Here is a 16,464-nt window from a genome sequence, read left to right on the forward strand (position 1 = left end):
GTGTCTACTTCTGAAAACATGAGTGTCCTTTCCTGGAGACACAAGTCTCTCACACTGGCTTTTTCTGCACTTAGATGCTTCATTTCTCCAAGGAGGTAAAGCTCTTCTTTCTTTTGTGTATGCACTTCATCAAATTGAGCATAAGAACAGATAAGACCATAAAAAAAAGAGTGCTTTTAAAATAACAAGGCATTAGCTATTGCAGCAAATAATAATCTTATTTTAAATAAAGAAAATAAAAGTGATGAGTCCCTTCTCAGTGAAACACAGTCCACAGCACCTGCCTTGACACTCTGCCCCTCCTCCAGGTCTGCAGACATTTATGTTTATTCTGAATATAATAAACATCAAGGACTTTCCTCTCAGTGGAACAAGGAGCATAAGCATAGGAAGCCCTAATGAAATGGGAAGGTTCTAGTTAGGCTAACTAATGTTGCCATGGTGACAGGAGAAAAAAGGTAGAGAGTGTTTACAAATGCCTTGAATGTTTTATAAAATCAGTCCACCAGGTTGACTTTTCATTCTTCTGCTTTCTACCACCTTGACTCCCTGCACAAATAGCCATATGAGGCAAGACCAAAACAACCGTGCCACATGAACCTACCTTGGGAAATTTCTACCAAGCAGTGGTGATTCCTACAAGTTCCTTTGAAATAAATACATCCTTCAACTTATGGAGCCACTAAAAAATAATGAGTTTTCACATAATGATTGATTCTGAAAAGAAATAGTGAATGCCCAAGGCATGCGAGGAATGGTGATTGGGAAACAGGAGAGCTGCAAGATGCTAGAGAACCCCTGCAAAGAGTGCTGGCTGATTGCAAAAGACAATGTATCTTCACGATGAAGAGTCTGTGTCCTCCGGACAGCCAGGTGCTTCCTGATGAGATGAAATGGAAAGCGCACAGCATCACCTATGGGACATTCTTGCGAAAGATTTACCCTGAATCTAAAAAAAAAAAAAAAAAATCTAGCTTTCAGTTCATGGAAAATGTGAGGAAAAGAGGAACAAGTTAAATGCACAATAATGGAAAAATAGTGTACAAATCCAGAATGTTGGACACTATCAAGGCAACTAGTCCAACCTTTTCAAAAATAAAGACCATGGTAGGGGGGAACCCTGGATTATTTTAGATTCAAAGAGGCTCATAAATGTCCAGTGTGGAGTTCCTGTTGTGGGGCAGTAGGTTAAGAATCCGACTGCAGCAGCTCAGGTTGTTGTTACAGGTTCAATCCCCAGCCCAGCACAGTGGGTTAAAGGACCCAGCATTGCTGCAGCTGTAGTGTAGGTTGCAGCCATAGCTCAGATTCAATCCCTGGACCATGAATTTCCACATGTCGTGGTGCAGTCACTTAAAAAAAAAAAAAAAAGTCCCTATGTAAGGAATAAACTTTGAATGGACATGGATAGGGGAAAAGCACTCTAAAAGACATTTTGGGGACAACAAGTGAAATGTAATATAGCCTGGAAATTAGATAATATTCAAAAATTATGATTAATTTCCATAGATATGATAATGGTACTGTAGTTAGGTAGGAGGATGCCCTTATTCTTAGGATATGTGTGCTGAAAGATGTAGAGGTAAGGAGATAGCATGTCTCACATTCAAATGGTTTACATATGAAATACATTAAAAATACTAATAGCTGTTAAGTCTGTTTAGAGTAGCGGTTTAGCAAACTATGGCCAATGGGCCAATTCTGGTCAACTGCCTATTTTTATCCACGATCTAACAATGGATTTTACCTTTTTAACTGTTGGAAAAAAATGGAACGAAGAAAATTTTCTGGCATGTGAAAATTATATGGAATTCCAATTTCCAAATCTATAAATTTTTGTTGGAATATAGCTATGTTCATTCACTTACATACGGTCTGTGGCTGCTTTCCTGTAAGAGCAGAGCTGGGTAGTTGAGATACTATAGGACTGACAAAGCCTGAAAGATTTAATATTTAGTCTTTTCCAGAAAAAGTTTGCTAATACCTGACTTGGAAGACATGCTGATGTTTATGGTACAGTTATTTCAACTTACCTGTATGTTGAAAATCTTTCATTCTATATATGAAAAAAAATCATCTTTACAACCAGCAGGTAATGTTTATCAGGGAATATTTTATTTTTCTTTCAATGTGTTCATTTTTACCAATACATTAAAAGTAAAGAAATTGAAGTTCAGAGAACATAGGTTACGTATCTTGCCCAATGTCCCCCTACAGCTAGTGCTGGAAGTAAACCTAGTCTATAAACCCCTACCCTCATGTTCAGTAGCTCTGGGTGAAACAATTTTTAAAATGTGTGTTTTTCTCAATTGAAATATTCTAAAATGGCCTTAACAATTTTTGTTTAAAACAAAATAAAATAGGGAGTTCCCCTGTGGCACATCAGGTTAAGGATCCAGTTTTGTCACTACTGTGGCTTGGGTCACTGCTATGGCACAGGTTGCATGCTACGGGTGCAGCATCCCCCACAAATAAGTTAATGGAAGGGGAAAGGGAGATATGAACAGGTAGAGCACAGAGAATTTTTAGGGCAATGAAACCGCTCTATGATACTATAATGATGGTACACAGAATCATACATTTGTCCAAACCCATAGATGTACAACACCAAGAGTAAGGTATATATGGTTCCCATTGTGGTTCAGCAGGTTACAAACCCAACTAGTATCCATGAGGATCTGGGTTTTATCCCTGGTCTCACTCAGTGGGTTAAGGATCTGGCAACCTAACCTGTGGTGTAGGTTGCAGATGTGACATGGATCTGGTGTTGCTGAGGCTATGATGTAAGCCAGCAGCTGCAGCTCCAATTTGACCCCTAGCCTGGGAACTTTATATGCCATGGGTGCCCTAAAAGGAAAAAAAAAGTAAGATATGTGTATATATATATATACACACACACACACACACACACATACACACATATATATACACATATACATATTACCATAGAATATTATGCATCCATTAAAAAAGAGGGACATTTATGAAAATATGGGTGGGCATTAGTATAGGCAAAGTGGGTGATGCAGAGAAAAGCAAATACTATGTAAACTCATTATATGTAGACTCCAAAAGAGAGAGAAAGAGAGAAATTGAAAAAAACAGAGAATGGAGAATAGACTGGTGGCTGTCAGGGTTAGAGGTGTTGGGAAATTGGGGACATGTTGGTCAAAAGGCACAAATTTTCAGTCATAAGATGATTAAGTTATGGAGTTCCTGTCGTTGCTCAGCAAAAATGAATCAGACTAGTATCCATAGGATGCAAGTTCAATCCCTGGCCTCGCTTGGTATGTTAAGGATCCAACATTGCCCTGAGCTGTGGTGTAGTTCACAGATGTGGCTCAGATCTGATATTGCTGTTGGTGTGGTGTAGTCTAGCAGCTACAGCTCTGATTTGACCCCTAGCCTGGGAATTTCCATATGTTTCGGGTGCAGCCCCCAAAAGACAGAAATAAATAAATAATAATAATAATAACATGAATAAGTTCTGGAAATCTAATGAGCAGCATGGTGACTTAATAAACAATATTTTATTGTATTTTTGAAAGTTGCTAAGAAAGTAGATCTTAAAATTTGTACCACATACACACAATGGATGTGTTAACTAAACTTCTTGTGGTAATTATTTTGCAGTGTGTCCAATCATCATACTGTACACTTTAAATTTACACAATGTTATATCTTAGTATCTCAATAAAGCTGGGGGGAAGGAGAAGAAAGCATGCAAAAACACAATGGAACATGCTCTGTAAAGTGCTTAAAGAAAAGGACTCTTCACCCAGAATTCTATATCCATCAAAAACGTCCCTTAGGACTGAAGTCAAGGAAATACATTCTCAGTTGAAGAAATGAAGTCACCAGTAGAATTTCTTTAAAGGTCAATTTAAGGGATATATTTTAGTGTTAAAAAAAATTATACCAGAGGGAAATTTGTAATATAAGGAATGAAGGAGGAGCTTCAAAAATGCTATTTGGATAAATATAGAAGACTGCTTTTCACTGTTTAAGTTCTTTAAAGTACATAAGACTATTGAACCTTAACACTGTAACATTGTATGGCAGTGTTTTTAGTGTATGTTATTGTGCTATATAGGAAAACTGTAACATTAATAGTGAGAGTAAAATGACACATATGGTTATGAGTGAAGCTTTTACTTTTGTTTGATGTGAAATACTCTAAGGAAACTGTGGAATGTTATATATGCAAATTATAATACTTAGAGCAACCATTAAGAAATGAAACTCAAAAAAATTAAAAAATAAAGAAAATGAAGTACTAAAAATCTTACAGCAATCCATAGGCAGGCATTAAAATTAGAATGGTGTAACAAAAACCAGAGATTCCAAAAAGAAAACTAATTTAAAAATGGAAGAATAAAATTGAACAAAGTAAATAATTTCATTAAATGTAAATGATCCAAAGGCTTTTATTAAAAGGGACAGTTAAAAGACTATTTAGATTTTAAAAAATAATACCTAACTCTATACTGCTTGTAAGAAACCCACTTTAAATATAAAAAAGAGTAAATCTTAATGATGTAAGATTTGTAGCAGGAATGTGAGGCTCGTTCAACATTCGGGACGTAATTCATTAGATAAATACAGAAAAAAAAAAGATATGAACATCCTAATTGATGTTCACATCTTATGCTAATATTATGGGCCAAAGACCTAAAAATAAAACCTAACCATATGAAGCTTCAAAATGGAAACACAGGAGTTCCCACTGTGGCACAGTGGAAATCCGACTAATATCCATGAGGATGAGGGTTCCACCCCTGGCCTCACTCAGTGGGTCAGGGATCTGGCATTGCCAGGAGCTGCGGCGTTGCCATGGCTGTGGTGTAGGCCAGCAGCTGTAGCTCCAATTCAACCCCTAGCCTGGGAAATCCATATGCCATGAGTGTGGCCCTAAAAAAACACACACACAAAAAAAAAAAAAAGGAAGAAGAAGAAAACATAAGAAAAAATGCTATAACTTTGGGTCAGGCAAAGATTTCATAGCTATAATATCAAACATGTAATCTAATTAAAATAAATTGATAAATTAGAGAGCCTTGAAATTTAAAAATTTCTATTCCATAACACACACAGTTAAAAGAATAAAAATGCAAACCGCAGATGGGAAAATGATATTTGCAAAACATGTAAGACAAAGGACTTATATCCGGAACATGTGAAGAATTGCCAGAATGCAATAAGAAAATCAACAGCCCAATAACAACTGAGCAAAGGATCTGGAGAGCCTCTTCACCAAGGGTATATGAGCAGTATATAAGTACATGAAAAGATTCACAATATCACATTAGGGGAAGGTAAATTAAATCACAGTGGAATGCCACTATTTAGATGCAATAGAGAGGCATTAAATAAATAAATGGAGGGGAGAGGAATTTGTGTATTTTTGGAGAAGAGTTTTGTGAAAGCTATTAAAAATTTAAAGAACGCAGCCTTATATATAATAACTCTACTCCAAGAATTAGTGAATTTCCATATATCTAAAGCAAAGACGTACCAGGGTATCCACTTAACATGTGTAAGTGTATGAATGTTTTATATCCATTAAAATGCAAAAAGAATCCACAAGGGATTGTTAACTGTAGCTATAGCTAAAGAATAGGACAATAGGATGGGAAAGTAGGGGTGGGAAAGGAAACATTTACTTTTTAATTTATACTCTTCTCTACTGTGCTTCTTTCACATTTTTACCCTATGTTTGTATTTCTTCTATAATTAAAAACCTAAACAACTGAGTTGGATGCAAATTAATATGCAGTGGGATAGGCAGGCTGTGTTGTCAACATTTGGCAAATTGAAGGATTCCAAGTTCCAAGTTAAGATACACTTTTGAAGAACTCGAGTCCAGTAAATTGCATTGTACCATCTGTTTTGGGCTCCCCATCAAATGGAATGTGGTGCCTAAAATAGTTTAATAAGTGTAATTTCATCACCTAAAGCTATGTTCTTTCTGTCATTGTGTCAGCGTAATATAGTCCCTCCCCCGTGTTGTGAAGCTGGGTTCTCCAAATGGGTATTATAATGTCATACTTTATTATCCTCCCCTATTTCAGCTGTTTATAACTTTCTAAAGAAAGAAGAAAAAAAAAAGCCTGCTATGAAATGGATTTTCTCTTCTACATTGGTCTGAACACAGTGTTTACTGAAGGGTGCTCAGTCAAGAAAAATATGGCCCCTCTCCCCCATGGTCTGGGTCTCTACCTCATTAGCCCAGTTCAGGGCCTCAAAGTGTTATCTAGATTACTGAAAGAGGCTTAAAAACTTGTCTCTGAAATTCCAGGACCCCAAGACACCCCTCAACCTTGCTGCCCCTGGAGTACCCTGATCCATTTAGAGGGAGATTTCTAAAGCATGACTATAGCCAAAGCACCCCAGCTAAAATCCCATCCTTCCTCCCTAGGTCCTATCTCCTTAGGGTGACTCCAGCCTCATCACTCATCACCACAGGCTCCATCTATTCCTCAATCAAGCAGAACTTCTCAGTAACCATCCCCAGGCAAGGGGCATACTCCCTTCTCTTTTCTTCCAACCCAACCCTCACTCCCGACTCCAGCTCCTACTGTTCTTCACCGGAAGCCTTTCATGACCTGTCTGAGCTAAGAATCCCTCCTAGGGTTCTATTTAACCACCTGTGCTTTCATCCAACCAAAGTCAGCCTGCATCATTTAATTACACAACTGACCCTCCCCCCAACTACTGTGTAACCCTATCTGATTCCTCTTTCTACTGCGGTGCTGAGCACAATGCTGAGAGTACTGTCAATGTTCTAAAAATGCTCTCTTAATAAAGAGTCCAACCCGGCAATGGAGGAAACATCTTTAAGTGGACATCCTTGGATTCTCATGCAGGTGAGAATGACAGGGGCCCTTGTTTTTTTTGGTTTTGTTTGTTGGTTTTTAAAGGAATCCAATAGGTCAGAGGGCTGAGGAAGTTGTCAAACTGAGATTGTGCTCCTGGGATGTCCAGCAGGCCACCTCTGAGAGGTAACCATCCCCACAAGTACCAAACAGAAGTGGGGACCGCTGAGGCAGGCACTTCCTGTACCCTGGTTTTTGGTGTTAATCTCCTGGTCAACTGAGGGGTAAGCTGAAGTGAATTGAACAGTGGGAGGTCAGGAGTTTGCTCAAGGAACGCAGCTCAACAGGGCAAGAGCCGGTTATGTTCTGTGTCCCTGCAGGGCCCAATCAGTTGATCCCAGGGGTGAGGGCTGAGGGGCAGTGATGGCACTCTGCAGACGTCAAAAGTGAGACCTGACCCGGCTGTTCCATTCCTCTGAGACCAGGATTCTGTCCCTTTTCAGAAGGCACCGCTTCCCATTCGCCTGCTACCAAAAGGGGGCACATCACCCTCACTTCCCCAACCCCAGGTGTGGGTGTCACTCCAGGACTTACCCGCCTGCTGCTGGCTCAGCAGAAGGTCTGTTCTGTTGTGAGGTCTGCTGCAAACTCTCCCTGGAGTTTCCCTGAAACTCTTGATGCTAGGAGAGGCACAAGAATGCTCTTTGGTTGGCTCTGGGTGCAGTGCACAGAAACTCCAGGTCCAGAAGTGAGTGGGGTACATGGTGCTTCTGCTGATTTTCTATCTTTACTCTGCTGAGACTGGCCCTTGTTTATCTCTTTTAACAGCAGAATGTTCCAGGAAGCTGAGAGGCAATAGGGGAGCTGATGGCAGAGGTCATCATGGACTTGAGTCACTTATGCATCTTTTTATCATGAAGTATTTCTGGTCTTCTTAAAAGAAAGAGGAGTCGGAGTTCCCGTGGTGGCTCAGTGTTATCAAATCCGACTAGGAACCATGAGGTTGCGGGTTAAATCCCTGGCCTTGCTCAGTGGGTTGGGGATCTGGCATTGCTGTGAGCTGTAGTGTGGGTTGCAGACAGGGCTCTGATCCTGTGTTGCTGTGGCTCTGGCATAGGCCAGCAGCTACAGCTCCGATTAGACCCCTAGCCTGGGAACCTCCATATGCCATGGGAGCGGCCCTAGAAAAGGCAAAAAGGCAAAAAGGCAAAAAGGCAAAAAAAAAAAAAAAAAAAAGAGGTGCCATTGTTAAGACCCTGTTTATACCACTGGATTTTCTCCAGAACATTTTTTTTTTTTTTTTTTTTTGCCACACCAGCAGCACGTGCAAGTTCCTGGGCCAGGGACCGAATCCACAGCGGTGATCAACATCCAGTCCTTCACTGCTATGTCCTCAGGGAACTCCTTCTCCAGAACAATTTATAAAGTTTTGTCTGTAAAACAATCTGTGGTGTATGCTCTGTGCAGTATGGTCTGGTAATCTGTATTTAAGAGCAACCTCCCTGGAGGTTCCAACACTTTGTGGGTTCTGGTTCATCTTCATTTACATTCAGTGCAGCTGTTAGCAGCAGCTGTCAGACCCTATCAGACTACTAGGGCTTGTTAACAGCATTTACAAGGCCTCTTCTGTATTATAGGCATAATTTTTGTCTAATGACCATGGAGCCTGGTAGAGCAGACATTAAGACACCCCTTTTAATGATGAGGAAGGGGGGTTCCAGATGCCCTGAAAACAGACTGAGGAGATGCTGCCCCTTCTACCAAAGCCTGCAGCCCCTTGTCATGCCACTAGGGAGATGTACCTGATATCTAAAAATTCAGGGAGGAAGCACAGCAAACTCTTAGGCAGTTCTTCCAGGTTTCTAGGAACACACCTTCTGACTGGAATCCCAGAAAGTCAGCCTTGCTGTGCATGTATCTGTGTGTCCATATAAACCTTGGTACCTTTACTTATATAGAAGAGAAAAAAGTGGATTTAAAATGCATTATTAATAATTGAGGTTATGAGTTCCCATTGTGGCTTAGCAGGTTAAGAACACAACATAGTGTCCATAAGGTTATGGGTTCTATCCCTGGCCTCGCTCAGTGGGTTAAGGATTTGGAGTTGGTGCCAGCTGCGACATAGGTCATAGATGTGGCTCAGATCTGGTGTTGCTATGGCTATGGTGTAGGCCTGCAGCTGCAGCTCCCATTCAACCCCTGGCCCGAGAACTTCCATATACTGCAGGTGCTGCTGTAAAAAGAAAAAAATAAATTGAAATTAAAATAACCTTAATGACCAAAAACATCACAGCTGCACTGGCCCCATAGCCTGTGAGCAGGAAGGTTGCCTCCATCCTTTAACTGCTGCCTACATGGTCCTGACCTGTTGTCATGGCAACCACCTATCTGCATAGAGAAGTTACATGTATTCTGTGCCTCTATCTAGAGGAGGACAGTCTTCTGACTGCAGTCTCTGAGCACTGGGACAGGCCAGTTAACAGGTGTGATTCAGCCCCAAGCCCCAAGCCAGGGTGGAGATGCCTTTCCCTGAGTCAGTTTTCTCAGTCTGCTGCTGTGATGTGAAATACACAGGCTACTGTATGGCCTTTAAAGAAATCTCTGATTTCTCTTCTGTTTCCATCCCCAGAGACTTCATGAGGTGTGAGCATAAACCACAGACCAGCATGGTCAGCCCCAAGTCCCAGGGGGTGAATGAGAAAGACCCTTAGCCCCTAAGAACACACACTGGGAATAAAGGGAGGAGGATGTGGGGGGCAGACAGCACAGATGGGAAGCACTGGGCTCTCCACAGCAATGTCTCCTTGTCTTTCTTTGGGAAGAGTGTGAATTGAGTTAATTGGGACTGAGTGATCAAAAGTTGGCTACTTTCTCTCCAGCTGGACTGATAAGGAGAAGCATCTTTCTGCCAAAGTGTTGGACCTTACTGAAGACATAAGATTGATCTTTTTTTTTTTTTTTTTTTTTTTTTTTTTTTTTAATTTTTGGCCAGGCCTACAACATGTAGAAGTTCCCAGGCCAGGGCCTAAATCTGGGCCACAGCAGTAACCACAGCCACAGCTGATCCTTAACCTGCTAAGCCACCAGGCAACTCCTAAATTTGATTATTTTAAATTTCTGTTTATGTGTAAAAAAAAGAAAAAAAAAACCTATAAGTTCTTAGAACAGGATGAGGGAAACAAGATTTAGTTGTGACAAAAAAAAAAAAAAAAAAAAAAAGAAATAGACGTTTGGAGACTGTAGCCATCAGGAAACTCAGTGTGAGTCACACCTGGGAATGTGTTACCTACCCTCTCCCAACAATGGCTTAGGAGACTTTCGGTGGCAGTTAAATTTATCTAGAATGATTTTAATGCACTCTGAGCAGACAATGCCCAGATAAGGGCTTCTTGAGTTGGTAGGCATCTTGCAGGAAGGAGATGGGCTTCCTGGAGCAGCCCAAAGGAAACCATGGGGCCTGCTGAAAGCTGAAAGCTGGTGGGGGCAGCTGCTTTGTTCAGACAAAAGACCACAGAGTCTCAAACCTGATTTGAACTAACATTTGAAATTCACACTATATCACATACAGATCTAGATATTGATTTTTTCATTACAAACAATAAGAAGACCTAATCACATTGGTTCCATCTTCCTATGAGGCACTCATGGGCCAGAGAGCAGATGGGCTGCAGCCTTTCCATGGTGTGCAGCCCAGTGGACTCAGGTCCCTGCTGGCCTGTGTCTCCTTGAGAAAGAGGCTGCCAGTTGCTTATCAATTACCCTCAAGGTTATGCTGACACTTTTCTTCAGGTAGAGAGACATTTCTCTGCTTTTGTGTCCATCAAAAACAGAAAAATTGCTTATAGCACAAAATCACCCCTCCTGCCATCTCACTGTAGCTTCTTCTTTGACTTTGGGTGTAAAATATCTTCTTCAGTAGTTTCCAGTATTTTTTGTTGATTTTTGTTCAGTAGTTAGTTGTGATTTTGGTGTTTTTGTGAGAGGAGGTGAGCTTGAATCCTTCTATTCTGCCATGTTGTCTTCTTTCCTGGAGAGGGTGTGGAGAAAAGGGAACCTGCCCACGTTGTTGTAGGAATGTAAATTGGTGCAGTTCCTATGGAGAACAGTATTGAGGTTCCTTAAACAACTAAAAATATGGCTGCCACAGGGTCCAGAAATCCCAATCCTGGGCATATATCCAGAGAAAATGATAATTTGAAAAGATACATGTACTTCAATGTTCATTGCAACACTGTTAACAATAGCCAAGACATGGAAGCAAACTAAATGTCTATTGGCAGGTGAATAAAGATGTGATACACACACACACACACACACACACACACACACACACACACACACACGAATATTATTCAGCCATAAAAAAGAATGGAATAATACCATTTGCAGCAAAATGGACCTAGAGATTATCATACTGAGTGAAGTCAGACAAAGACAAATATCATATGATCACTTATATGTGGAATCAAAGAAAAAAATGATACAAATGAACTTATTTATAACATGGGAACAGACTTACCAATTTTGAAATAAAACTTGTGGTTACCAAAGGGGAAGCATGGGCGGAAGGGATAAATTAGGAGTTGAGGATTAATATATACACATTACTATATCTAAAATAGATAATCCATAAGGACCTATTGTATAGTGAAGGGAACTCTACTCAATATTCTGTAATAACCCATATTGGAAAGGAATCTAAAAAATAATGGATATATGTATATGTATAACAATAACTTTGCTGTATACCTGAAACTAACAAAAAATTCCAAATCAATTACACTCCAATAAAAATTTTTTCAAAGTAGCAAAATTGATGATTCCTCAGTGTAAGTGAAGAAAATTTTTATATGTTTAAGGGAAAGGCCAGTTCACACATAAGTGATCATATGATATTTGTCTTTGTCTGATTTCACTCAGTATGATAATCTCTAGGTCCATGTTGCTGTAAATGGTATTATTTCATTTTTATGGCTGAATAATATTCCTTTAGCTCACCTACCTGAATTCTATAAGCATTTTAAATATTTAGCCTCTAAGTCATTTTGTCTAAGAAATGGCTGAACGATCTAGGAATGATGAACCCAGAGGTGAGAAAACTCAAGCACTACATGACGGTAGTCTAAGGCTGTCACAAGAGGGTAAGAGTGGACTTGACTGCAAGGCCTCATGAAATTGACAAGGAGAAAGATTTCAGCTTGTAGGAAGAAATCAGTCCTGTTGGAATTTTTCAAGTATAAAATGGGTGTCTGGAGATTGCGCAAGCCCTAGGCACTGGTGACACTGAAGCACAGGAGGGGGCTCCCTAGGTAGAAAAACAAGGTGCAGGTTGAACAGCCGAGTATTCAACTAAACCTGTCCAGGAAGGCTCACCTGGGTCAGTGTGGTCTGGACAACTTTGTAGATGGACTTCAAAGGCCCACAAGACCTGTGGAATTGTCTCAAAATGTGGAAATGTATTTTAAAAGGACAAAAGTTTATAAATTGGATCCCTTCCACTTGTTGAGAGTCTCTCCATTCCATTAAATCTTGATCTTTTCCACCACCTGATGAGGGCTTTATCAAAGCATTCAAACATCTGCTTCTCTGTAATTTCAGCAGAGCCTGGAGCCTGCTACTAGCATGGTCATGAGAAGGGTGATGGGGGTCTGTTTATGTGAGAAGTTTACCTTTTCTAGTTTCACACAGGTCCTTAAGTCACTTGAGCAATATGATGAATGTGTCCAGGAACCTGCCATCCATATGTTACCAAATGCAAGTCCCTGTGCCTGATGCACAGTGAGGACAAACAATACCAAAACATCAGCGTTTGGAAGAGAGAAAATCTTATTGCAGGGCCATGCAAGGAGATAGGTTGTTCAGGCTCAAAAAGCCCTGAAATCTTCAAAGAGTTTCAACAAAGCATTTTTAAAGACAAGGTGAGAGAGGGGCATGATTAGTTGTTGCAGACTTCTTGGTGTTGGAATCCTTTGTCCTTGCATCTATCCACGTAGGTCAGGTTATAAAGTTCTGGTAAGACTCCAAAAAAACAAACGTTATTCTCTGTTCTGCAAATTTCACCTCCGTATGAGTAGACTCTTAAAGGTCAGAGCCTTGAGAATAGGCTTTCCTACATATTTCAAGCTATAGGTAACATTCTGTTCCAAAGTTGCAGATCATGACTAAACACAGGCAACAGAGCACAAAGGTCAAAGTAAAAGGAACAAACCTAATACAGAGTGAGATGTGTTCTTCCCTGCCACATATATGCTTTATTTGGACCCAAGGAATTGGAGCAGCAAACAATTTGGGGAGATCTGAAGACCATGTATCTCAATACATTGATGTCTTTCCATCGGAAGGTAACACATTCATTTAATATATTATTATTCTAGGAGAATTTTTCCTTATCTAGTCTCTTAACATTCAAAGAGTAAACATGCTATGAATGATGATTAAATGGGGAGGAGATATTAACTTCCAGCAGTGGCAGACTCTACAACAAGCAACTCTAGCCTGGGGGAGCAACCAGAAAAAAATGATTAAATGTATTATGTTAAACCTGTTTATAGATGAGAGAGTCAACAAGAAAGTGACAGAGAATAAAGCCCACATCCTGTGGAAGAACGTAACCTTGAGAAGCAGGCCCAGCATCGAGGGTGTCTGTTCATTCTGAGAGAGCCAGGAAAGAGGCAGAGAAGGTGACTGCCCACGGACAGCCTTGGAGAGTCAATGCTGGAGTCCAGAGCCCACAGGATCAGGGTCCTACAAGGCACCTACAGTTTAGTTCAGAACCCTAGAGAATAACACTTTAGGACTATTAAGGCAAAAACAATAGCATTTTAAGATTGGAATTGTAATGTATGTGAAAGTAAAAGATACAGCAATAGCACAGAAGATGGGGGTGAGGAGAGACTGCTGTTAGTGAATGGGGAGGTAGGATCATATTGACTGTAATTAGACTTTTGTAAGCTAAGCATATACAGCATTAGTTCAAGAGCAACTACCAAAAAATAGTAAATAAAAAAAAAAGAAATAATTAAACGTAAAGGGCCACTGTGATGAAGAATCTGACTCCATTTTTGGTATTTGACTGCTAACATCTTTTAAGCCCCACTCATCCCTTTTTCTTTCCATCCCACCACTGGCCATGATGATAAGTAAGGCTGGTGCTCTCTCCATTGATACTAGGAGGGGAGGCTCAATCTGTACCAGCTTGTGCAAGAAAAACTTCTTGATTCCACCTCATGCTTACCAAAAAAATACCAAGCCAGTGCACTTTTGCTGCCCCAATACTGTTTCTGAAACACTTAGTATCCTGCTGTGCTTGCCACAGAAACTTCACTCTGATGAGTAGTAAACTGTGTCATGTACCCTCTTGGGGTATATGATGTCTTTAGCCTCAATATCCAAACGAGCTATGGAGTGAGGGAACTGACCTCTCTCCATAGACAGGTCACCAGCACCAGTGAAGAAAATAAAATTAAATACTAAAAATGAAGATAAAATACATGTATTTGAAGGAGTTCATTACTGCATACTTCTCTAGGGGAAATACTAAAGAATATTCTTCAGACAAAAGGCAATGCTCCCAGGGAGATGATCAGATTGAGAAAGGAATGAAAAGCAATAAATATTTGGGTAAATGTAATTGCATAGTGACTATGTAAAAAAATAACAATAGTCTATAGAATTTAAGGTGTAGACCTTGATATTTTATATATACACATGTACATATGTGTATGTACATAGAATTAATAATTATTAAATAAATACCTAGCATTAAAAATTACATATATACCTTGTTTGGGATAAATATTAAAGAGTTTTAATGTTTTTGTGTTGTCTAAGGAGGGAGAAAATTATTGATTAATATTAGGTATTTGTAGATCAAAAATTTGTGTTGTAATCTCCAGGCTAATACGAAAAAGAATGATAAAATAACAAAAACTTCTAAGAAAATAGAAAAAAAATGGAATGATTTAAAAAATAACCCTAAAAGGAGGCAAGAAAGAAGAAACATGAATTTATAATAGACTGAAAATAGCAAACAAGTAATAAAATGGTAGACCTAAATGCAAATCTATTTTTAAATTGGCTAAATGCTTCCATCAAACATCAAAGATTTTGAGACTAGAAGATCCACTTATGGAAGTTTAAAAATATCCTTCTAAAAACATTTGGGTCAGAGAAAAAAAATCCCAACATATATCTAGGAAAAAATTTGAAGTGAATTTTGATGTAAAACTGTACATCAAAACAAATGAGATACAGAGAAGAATTTACAGAAAAAAAGAAGGCTGAAAATTAATGAGCCCATAACAAGAAGTTTTTAAAGAATAGCAAATTAACCCAAAAGGAAAAGGAAGGATGAAAATAATAAAGATAAATGCAGGAATCAATGAATTAGAAAACAAGTATGCAATAGAAAAGATCAAACAACCTAAAATTTAATTTTTTGAAAGACTAAAAAAAATTAGTAAATCCTAGGAGACACTGATCAAGAATAAAATATAGCAGGAAGGATAACAAGAGAGATCATCACAAAGATCATAAGGATTTTTAAAATGAGGGCATCATCAGGGTATTACAAATATGAGAGGAAATCAGTGTTAATGTATTTGAAAATTTAGATGAAATGGACAAACTAGAAAATTACATCTAACAATAGAAAATGTAGAATCCTACAATTATTAGAGAAATTGAAACTGTAATTATAATTCTGTCCACAAAGACAACCCCCAAACCCAGATGGTTTTACCAGTTAATTCTGTCACACATTTAAGAAATAAAACTACACCAATCTTGCTTAAATCTTTCATGGACTGAAAAAAATTAGATTAAGTACTCTGAAACTTGTTTTACATAAAGCCAGCATAACTTTAATTCCAAAATCAGACAAAGGAAAAAGAAAATTAGTAGAAAAGAAAATTACAGATCCAACTCTTTCAATTGCAAAAATAAATGCATAAGCAAAATAATAGCTGTTAAAATCTGGCCATACACAGACAGGGTAATTCCTCAAAACTGAATACTTCTCCCAGAAGTGCAATATTAACTTACAACAAGTGACTGATTTAAAAATCAATCACTCTAATTTTCCAAATAATAGAATGAAAGAATAATGTTATGGTTATTTCAATAGGTGCAAAAAATAATAAAATCTAACACCCATTGTTATAAAGTCTCTTAGCTAACTAAGGAGAGAATAGGAAAGAACTCCTCAAAGCTGATGAAGTTCCACTTTTTGTGAAATTGGGAAAAATATCAAGAAATGCCCTCCTTTTCCCATTGCCATCCAACATGTATCAGAAACTCTGCCAATTCAGTAATTCAAAGGAAAGAAAGACATTAAAAGTGTTAGAAGAGATGAAGTCATCTCATTTTGCAGGTTATGATTATATTTGAAGAAAATTCAAAGACATTTACAGATAAATTATTGATTAATAAGTGAATTCAGCAAGTTTGTGAATCTAAGGTCAGGAGAAAAAAATAAACTAAAATTCTACAGACTACCAACATACCACTAAAAAGTAAAAAATTGCAATATGCTACAATGTACGATGATAAAAAATTTTTTTAAACCAGAAATAAATCTAATGAAAATGTGTAAGATCTCTACATAGAAAGTATGAAATATTGTTGACATAAATTAGACAAGATCTAAATA

The sequence above is a fragment of the Sus scrofa genome, chromosome 1 (genome assembly GCF_054392235.1).
Source record: "Sus scrofa isolate SSC_HxYL_T2T_F1_AM1 chromosome 1, Sscrofa_HxYL_maternal_Yorkshire_Landrace_v2.0, whole genome shotgun sequence".
NCBI lineage: Eukaryota > Metazoa > Chordata > Mammalia > Artiodactyla > Suidae > Sus > Sus scrofa.